The sequence below is a fragment of the Octopus bimaculoides genome, chromosome 21 (genome assembly GCF_046866305.1).
Source record: "Octopus bimaculoides isolate indiv1 chromosome 21, ASM4686630v1, whole genome shotgun sequence".
NCBI lineage: Eukaryota > Metazoa > Mollusca > Cephalopoda > Octopoda > Octopodidae > Octopus > Octopus bimaculoides.
Window position 1 is genome coordinate 27,169,237 of NC_142948.1, and position 7,500 is coordinate 27,176,736.

General features: G+C 31.7%; 1 long non-coding RNA gene across 1 annotated transcript in view; it reads left to right on the top strand.

The window, feature by feature from the left end:
• Positions 1-7,500, top strand: part of LOC149131531 (uncharacterized) — a 423,011-nt gene that overhangs the window by 90,508 nt on the left and 325,003 nt on the right. The window contains exon 3 of the long non-coding RNA XR_016237783.1: positions 5,749-6,107. This is a non-coding gene — a long non-coding RNA (uncharacterized LOC149131531). The remainder of the gene's footprint in view (positions 1-5,748; positions 6,108-7,500) is intronic.

The following is a 7,500-nucleotide window of genomic DNA, read 5'->3' on the forward strand; positions in this document are numbered from 1 at the left end:
ATCACATGAAGCGAAGATGTATGTACATACATGCATACAAACATACGCACATACATAAACATAACCATAAGTGTATATACATATGTATAAAGACATAATGTATATACAGTTATATATATACACAAATGTATATATATATATGTATATATATATGTGTGTGTGTGCGTGTGTGTGTGCGTGTGTGTGCGTGTGTGTGTGCGTGTGTGTGCGTGTGTGTGTGCGTGTGTGTGTGTGTGTGTGTATTTTGCTTGTATATGCATGTATGTTTACAGAAAAAGATATATACTGATATGTATAGACGCACATATATCTATATGTGTATATATATATATATATATATATATATATATATATATATATATATATACAATTTATATATATGTGTACATATATATGTATATACATGTGTGTATATATACATGTATATATATATGTATATATTTACATATATATACATATGTATATTTATTATTCTCTATAAAAATATTTGCATTTATATATATGCGTGCATTTATATATATATATGTATATGTGTGTGTGTGTGTTTGAGTGTATATATGTATATATACATATTGCACATACTTATGTACTTTTTTTCTTACGTCAAAAAATTTCTAAATATCTTTAATGTCAGTCGGAAATGAATAGGATACTTTATCAAAGAAACATATTTATATTCTATGAAAGAAAGACCACAACAGAACACTCGATACGACAGCAACAGCAGCAACAGTAACTTCGGCATCAACGAAAACAACACCAACAGCAACATCAGCATCACCAGCAACGGACAACAACAACAACAGAAACAACAACTCCCACAATGCTAAACTCAAGTACACAACTATTCTTCACATATATATCTATATATATACATTCTGTTGCCATGGCTCTGTGCTTAGGAAATTCATTTAGTAACAACGTAGAACCAGTTTCAATTCTAAGGCAAACACCATGGGCATGGGTGTGCATGTGTGCATGTGTGCGTGTATGTGTTTTACCAATAAGGTGGTAATATCATATAAGCAGTAAATGGAACAGCCTGTTTCGAATGCCTTCAATTGGATCTGTGAGAATTTCTTGGACAGCAAGGAGGCAATAGATTACAAGGATGGCATTAAGAATCTTCTGAAATGTTACTCAGGAATGGATTGTCGCATGTCACTGAAAGTTCACTTTTTGGATACCTATCCAGGTTTCTTCGCAGATAACCTTGTAGCAGTGTCTGATGAACATGGTGAATGATTTCAACAGGAGATTAGTGCTATGGAGAAACGGTACCAAGGCTTTTGGACGGACAGTATGCTGGCTGACTACTGCTGGACACTTTACCGTGATCAACAAGATCGGGAACACCACAGGAAATCCAAATCACAATGTTTCTAACTCTGTTGTTCTAACTTTGATTTATCTGACCCGTTTTTTGTGCATTCACTCTTTGTAGAACGAAAGTGATGATTTTTAATTCAATAAACTCATTTACTTTCTGAAAATAATATTTCCTTATTTATTACTTTAAAGATTTCATATACACAAATATGTAAATATTTGCATGTATCTACTGAAACACTGATTCGTACTGCATACAAATGGCATGAAATTTTGAAATCAGTATGAAAAATTAGTCTAAAAAAGTTGGTTTGCATTCATAATGAGTATAATGCATTTAATTTTGTTGACCTGTGTAATATGCAAAACTTTTCTCAATTTCAAGTTTTGACATATGTTTGTTTTCTGCATTTCAATGACCTTTCATGAAAAGCAGTTCCTTCCTTACAGAAAGATTTCAAATAATAAAAACAGAAGAGGACCTAGATCGATAGATAGATAGATAGATAGACAGAATAATAGCCAGATAGATTGATAGACAGATGCATAATACATACATGCACACACACAACACATACGTATGGTTTAGGTAATTTCTTCTCATAAAAAGAAATTAACCAGCTAACTGGCGCATTGCAAATGTGATTTTTAAGCGGAACTCTAAAAATATGCAAAACTGTTCCGAATTCAAAATTTGGCATGCGTTTTGTTTACTACATTTCAACGATCTTTCTTAGAAAGTAGTTCCTTCCTTACAGAAAGATTTTGAAATAATAGAAACGAAAGAGGACCTAAAAAGTTAGATAGATAGATAGATAGGTAGATAGATAGGTAGATAGATAGATAGGTAGATAAGTAGATAGATAGATAGACAGAGACATTGATAGGTAGCTAGATAGAGAGATGCATACATACATATATACGTACATACATGCATACATACGTACATATGAACATTAATATATACACGCAAAGATGCTGTGGAAATTTTTAAATAATTTGAGTAATGAAAGAGCTAGAGCCTGTGAATTCCAAGATTCTCAGTGGAAACCAATTTATTTCACTAATGTAGTTAATAAAACCGAAGATTGTATGAGCGTCACCCTATCTCATTTGACCAATCCTTCGAGAACTTATATAGCGCTCTATAATTCGCACCGAAGAATTCGTGCAAGAAAAATAAAACCAAAAGATTTAAAACGAAAAATAATTTAAAAATTAAAAAAAAAATTCCTCAACAAGTAAAACGAGCAAAATATACCGAATGAAAAACCAGTTTGAAAATAAAATAGAATAAAATATAATGAAATGAAGTAACACAAAATGAAATAAATAAATATGTCGTTACACAATTTTTAATTTAAATTAAAATTAAATTTGATATGAAATATGATTTTTTTTTAATGATTTTTTTTCCCCAAATTTCATTATTTCGGAAATGAAATATTAAGTAAAAGATCGTACACACTCCCGCACATATACGCCTTCACGTTCACGTATGGCTATATATGCAGACACATATACATATATACACGCTCACACGCTTACAGAAGCTTATGCAGGTATGCATTCATACAAGCATATATGCACACATACGTTCACAGATCTCTGCATATACATTGATATAGATCCGAGCACACGAGATAGAAAGACAAATAAGAACACTCACACACGCGCGCATACACATATATCATTAATATGTAATGATCTATAACATACAACATATATAATGTATTATATATATATATAGACATATATCACACATACATACACACACATATATACATATGCATAAATATATATATATAAATATATATATATATATATATATATATATATACGTATCTTTATATACATATGCAAATATACATATATGCATATACGTATATACATATACACCTGTATATATATATATATATATATATATATATATATATATATATATATATATATATATATATACGGTACGTCCTTGTAAACTTGTGTGTGTGTGTATGTGTGTGTGTATGCGCATGTATACAATATAAATAAATTTATATATAAATATAAATGTATGTATACACACACACATATATGTTTATACGTACACACAGATATGTCTTTGCAGACAGAGGCACACACTCAGAAATACACATATGCAGACTATGATATTCACACACTGCAGATACATGCATAAAACACTGTACACACACACACACACACACACACACACACACACACACACACTTACATATATGTAATTAGAACAGATACGAACACACATATAAAGACTCACCGAACCAACATTACATTACATTTCGTTTGAGGAAATTAAGGTATAAAACAGAAGGCTATATAAGAGTTTCACATTAAAATTTCATGTTTATTGTGGAATGGAAGGGAAAAAGATGAAAACGAAGGAAAGGAAAGAAGCCTGCTGAGTGTGTGTGCATATGCGTGTATGTGTGTGTATGAATGTGCGTATGTGAGTATATGTGTGTGTATGTGAGTGTGTATGTGTGTGTGTGTGTGTGTGTGCGTGTGTCTGTATAGGGACTGCTTCTTAAATGGGTGTGTATGTATGTGGATATGTATGTATGCATATGTGTATATATATATATATATATATATATATATATATATATATATATGTGTGTGTGTATAAATGCGAACGTCTGTACAGAGAAGAGAGAGTGAGAGGAAATAAACGGAGAGAGAGAGAGAAAGTGAGAGAGAAGAGAGGGAGGGATTGGAGTGGGATATCGTGGGGGAGAGAGAAAGAAGAGGAGGAATATTTATATATATATATATATATATATATGCATATATATATACATATATATATATATATATATATATATATATATATATATATATATATATATATATATATATATATATATATATATATGTGTGTGTGTGTGTGTGTGTGTGTGTGTGTGTATGTATATACGTCCATATTTATTCAGTGAGGGTTATATATTTGTGCGCGTGCAATATGAGTGTGTACGTATGTGTTTATGCAAATTTGCATACGCTTGTGCGTGCGTATATTTTTTTATGTCAGTATAAGAAGCAGAAACAAAAGAAATCAAGATTTGAAATCATATTGTAATGAAGAACCATCGACATTGTTTTTATAAACCATGAGACAAAATGAAAAAAAAACTCAAATCAGACAATCATCACTTGAAAACTAAACACATTCTCTTCAGCTTTTCACTTGAGATGATTAAGCGGAAAAATGTATATATATATATATATATATATATATATATATATATATATATATATATATATATATATATATATATATATATATATATACGTATTTCTGTGTTTGCCTCTGTGTGTGTGTCTGTGTATGCTTGTATGTAAGTGTTTGGTTTTACTTGGAGCTATAATGAAAACTTAAAGTTTTACATTAAACTGAAGGATTATTCAACAACACTTGCGGAGTTCGTATTTATTATACTTTTATAATTTCGATGAAGGTTAGCAGGCCGAAACGTCGGAGTCACAGATTGTATATATGTATGTATGTATGCATGTATGTATGAGTGAGTTTTAAGTTGATGCATAAACAATCAGCTTTGAATATGCAGCACTTGAGAGAAGAAACATCTGTTAACCAGTTGATTACGTAGTCCTTGTTCTCTTGTCATTCCTTTAATCTAACACACACACACACACACACACACACACACACACACACACACACACACACACACACACACACACACACATATTTATATATAAATATACATACATATATGTGTGTATATATATATATATATCTATATCTATATCTATCTATATATATATATATATATAAATGAGAATGTATGTGTGTGTGTCTGTGTGAATCCCTAAAACTCCAGAACTACACAACCAATTTCATTCAAATTTTACGCATACCTTACTTAGGGTCCCGGTTGTGTTTTAGTAAAAAAAATATAACCGCTTGCATAGTTCGAGCCCACAGCAACATAATATCTCCTCCACTATTTCAGTATCAAAACTGAAACATTTCGATACTGTAATTTGGTGGGGGGGGGGGGGGATTAATTTACACTGCATACGAAAATACAGACATATTATCACGGTACGTTATTAAACACTCACAGATCTACGCAGACATACCTGATGACTGATATGCGTGAAGTGTCGATACGAAATTTTATTTTCATTTCCTTTAAAAAAATACAGATTTACTGTTCCATTACCGATGAATAATTATCGCAGCAATTGCAAGTTTGGCAGGTAAAATATAAAATTCTTTGTCTCTCTGTACAAGTGTTTCTATTTCCTTAATTTATACTGCATACAAAAGTATAGACATACTATATACAGTACGTTATTAAACACACATACACATGCATACACATCTATTCATACATATACATACCTGACGACTTAATTTTTTTATTAACCACACAGGGTCGAAACACAGAGGGAACAACACAGAAAAAACCACAGAAAAGCGGAGGAAAATAAAATCGAACGAAAAGAATGGTAATGATAAATCAAAAAGTGGAATGACTTCTACTCGAACCCCACACTCCAGTTAACTGTCATTGAACGTTTTTGCAAAAAAAAAAAAATTGTCACGTGTTATTTTATTTTTGTCTCTTTCTTCTTGTTGTGTGTTGCTTGTTTTATATACTTTGTGGACGACTGACATGAGTGAAGTGTGAGTTGTCCAGTGTCAAAACAAAATCTTATATTCATTTCCTTTAAAACAATACATATTTACGGATTCATTACCACCGGATGATAATTATCGCAGAAGTTGCAAGGTAAGACATAAAATTCTTTGTCTCTCTGTAATAATTTTTGTAGCATTTACCGTTAAATTAGAAGTTCCATACATGTGCTATTTCGTTCATTTGCTTATATTTCATAAATTTACACAGCATACAAAAATACGGACATAATATATATTTACAATTGCTTACGAAAATAGAGATTAATGTATATTTTTTGTATGTCCATAATTTTTTGTTTACAATATTGAAAATAATATGCTACCAAAGAAAAGACGTAATCCCTCCAGAAACATCCTATTCCTATAAAAATGATAATTCTGTACAAAATGGTGTGCTACACTCAAATTGTCGTTTCGGCAAAGCTTTCAAATTTCCAAATGAAACAAATGGCATGTGCTGCTCGGGCGGTAAGGTAAGATTGCAAGCACTACCAGCTCCTTACCATCTCCCATTGCAACCTATTTCTAGAATGTACCCATTTACCTAGAATATCTCCATTACACCTCCATTCATTTGACTGTCACCATACGACAGGTCGTGTTAGACGTAGCGCTGACCGCCTCAAAGGAGAGTATTCCACTGAGCTTTTCATTGGGTTAGAAAATTACATACCTTCACCCCCAATTTTCCATGATAGGTTAGCACTTGGAATCTTCCAATCCTCCGATATATTACATGTCGATTAGTCGAATTAGACCATTATTTACTCCACAAATGTTTTGTCGTCAATGTTGCACTTCCCCGATTCACCTGTTTCAACATAACTGTAATATATATATCTATATATATATAAACTATACCATTTTAATCCCGAGCGACGTTGGGTGTCTCTGCTAGTATATACATACATACATATATATATATATATATATATATATATATATATATATATATATATATACACACACGTATATCCAGATATACATATATACATGCATACATACACACACGTACATACACACACAGAGACATATTTAATATCGACAGAAGCAGTATTAATACCGATAGTTAATATTTATTCTCATATAGAAGTGTACGTTTTGGGTAAACAAAATATTACTTTATTTACCACGAGAACATCTCGCATCGACTTGTGGTGCATATAATCGTGTTTATATCTCTAATGGGTGATAATCGTCCACCACTGCCGCCGGAACAACTAGGGCACCAGTTTTCAGCTTTCAATGATCTTATCAACGGTAGACGTTCTCGGCTAGATATAGCAGCGATTTCTCTGTCAGCCATATGTATAAAATCCTCGTGTGTTTTCAAGCACTAGTGCCACAAATAGCCATGGGACTTACTAATAAACCAATATAATTTTCTTATATGTCATGTGATCTAGTAGTTCCAGCACATGTGCTAGGAAATTTTTGTCTGAAACTGAGTATTCTGTGCATTTAAGCTGGGTGTCTCTGCTAGT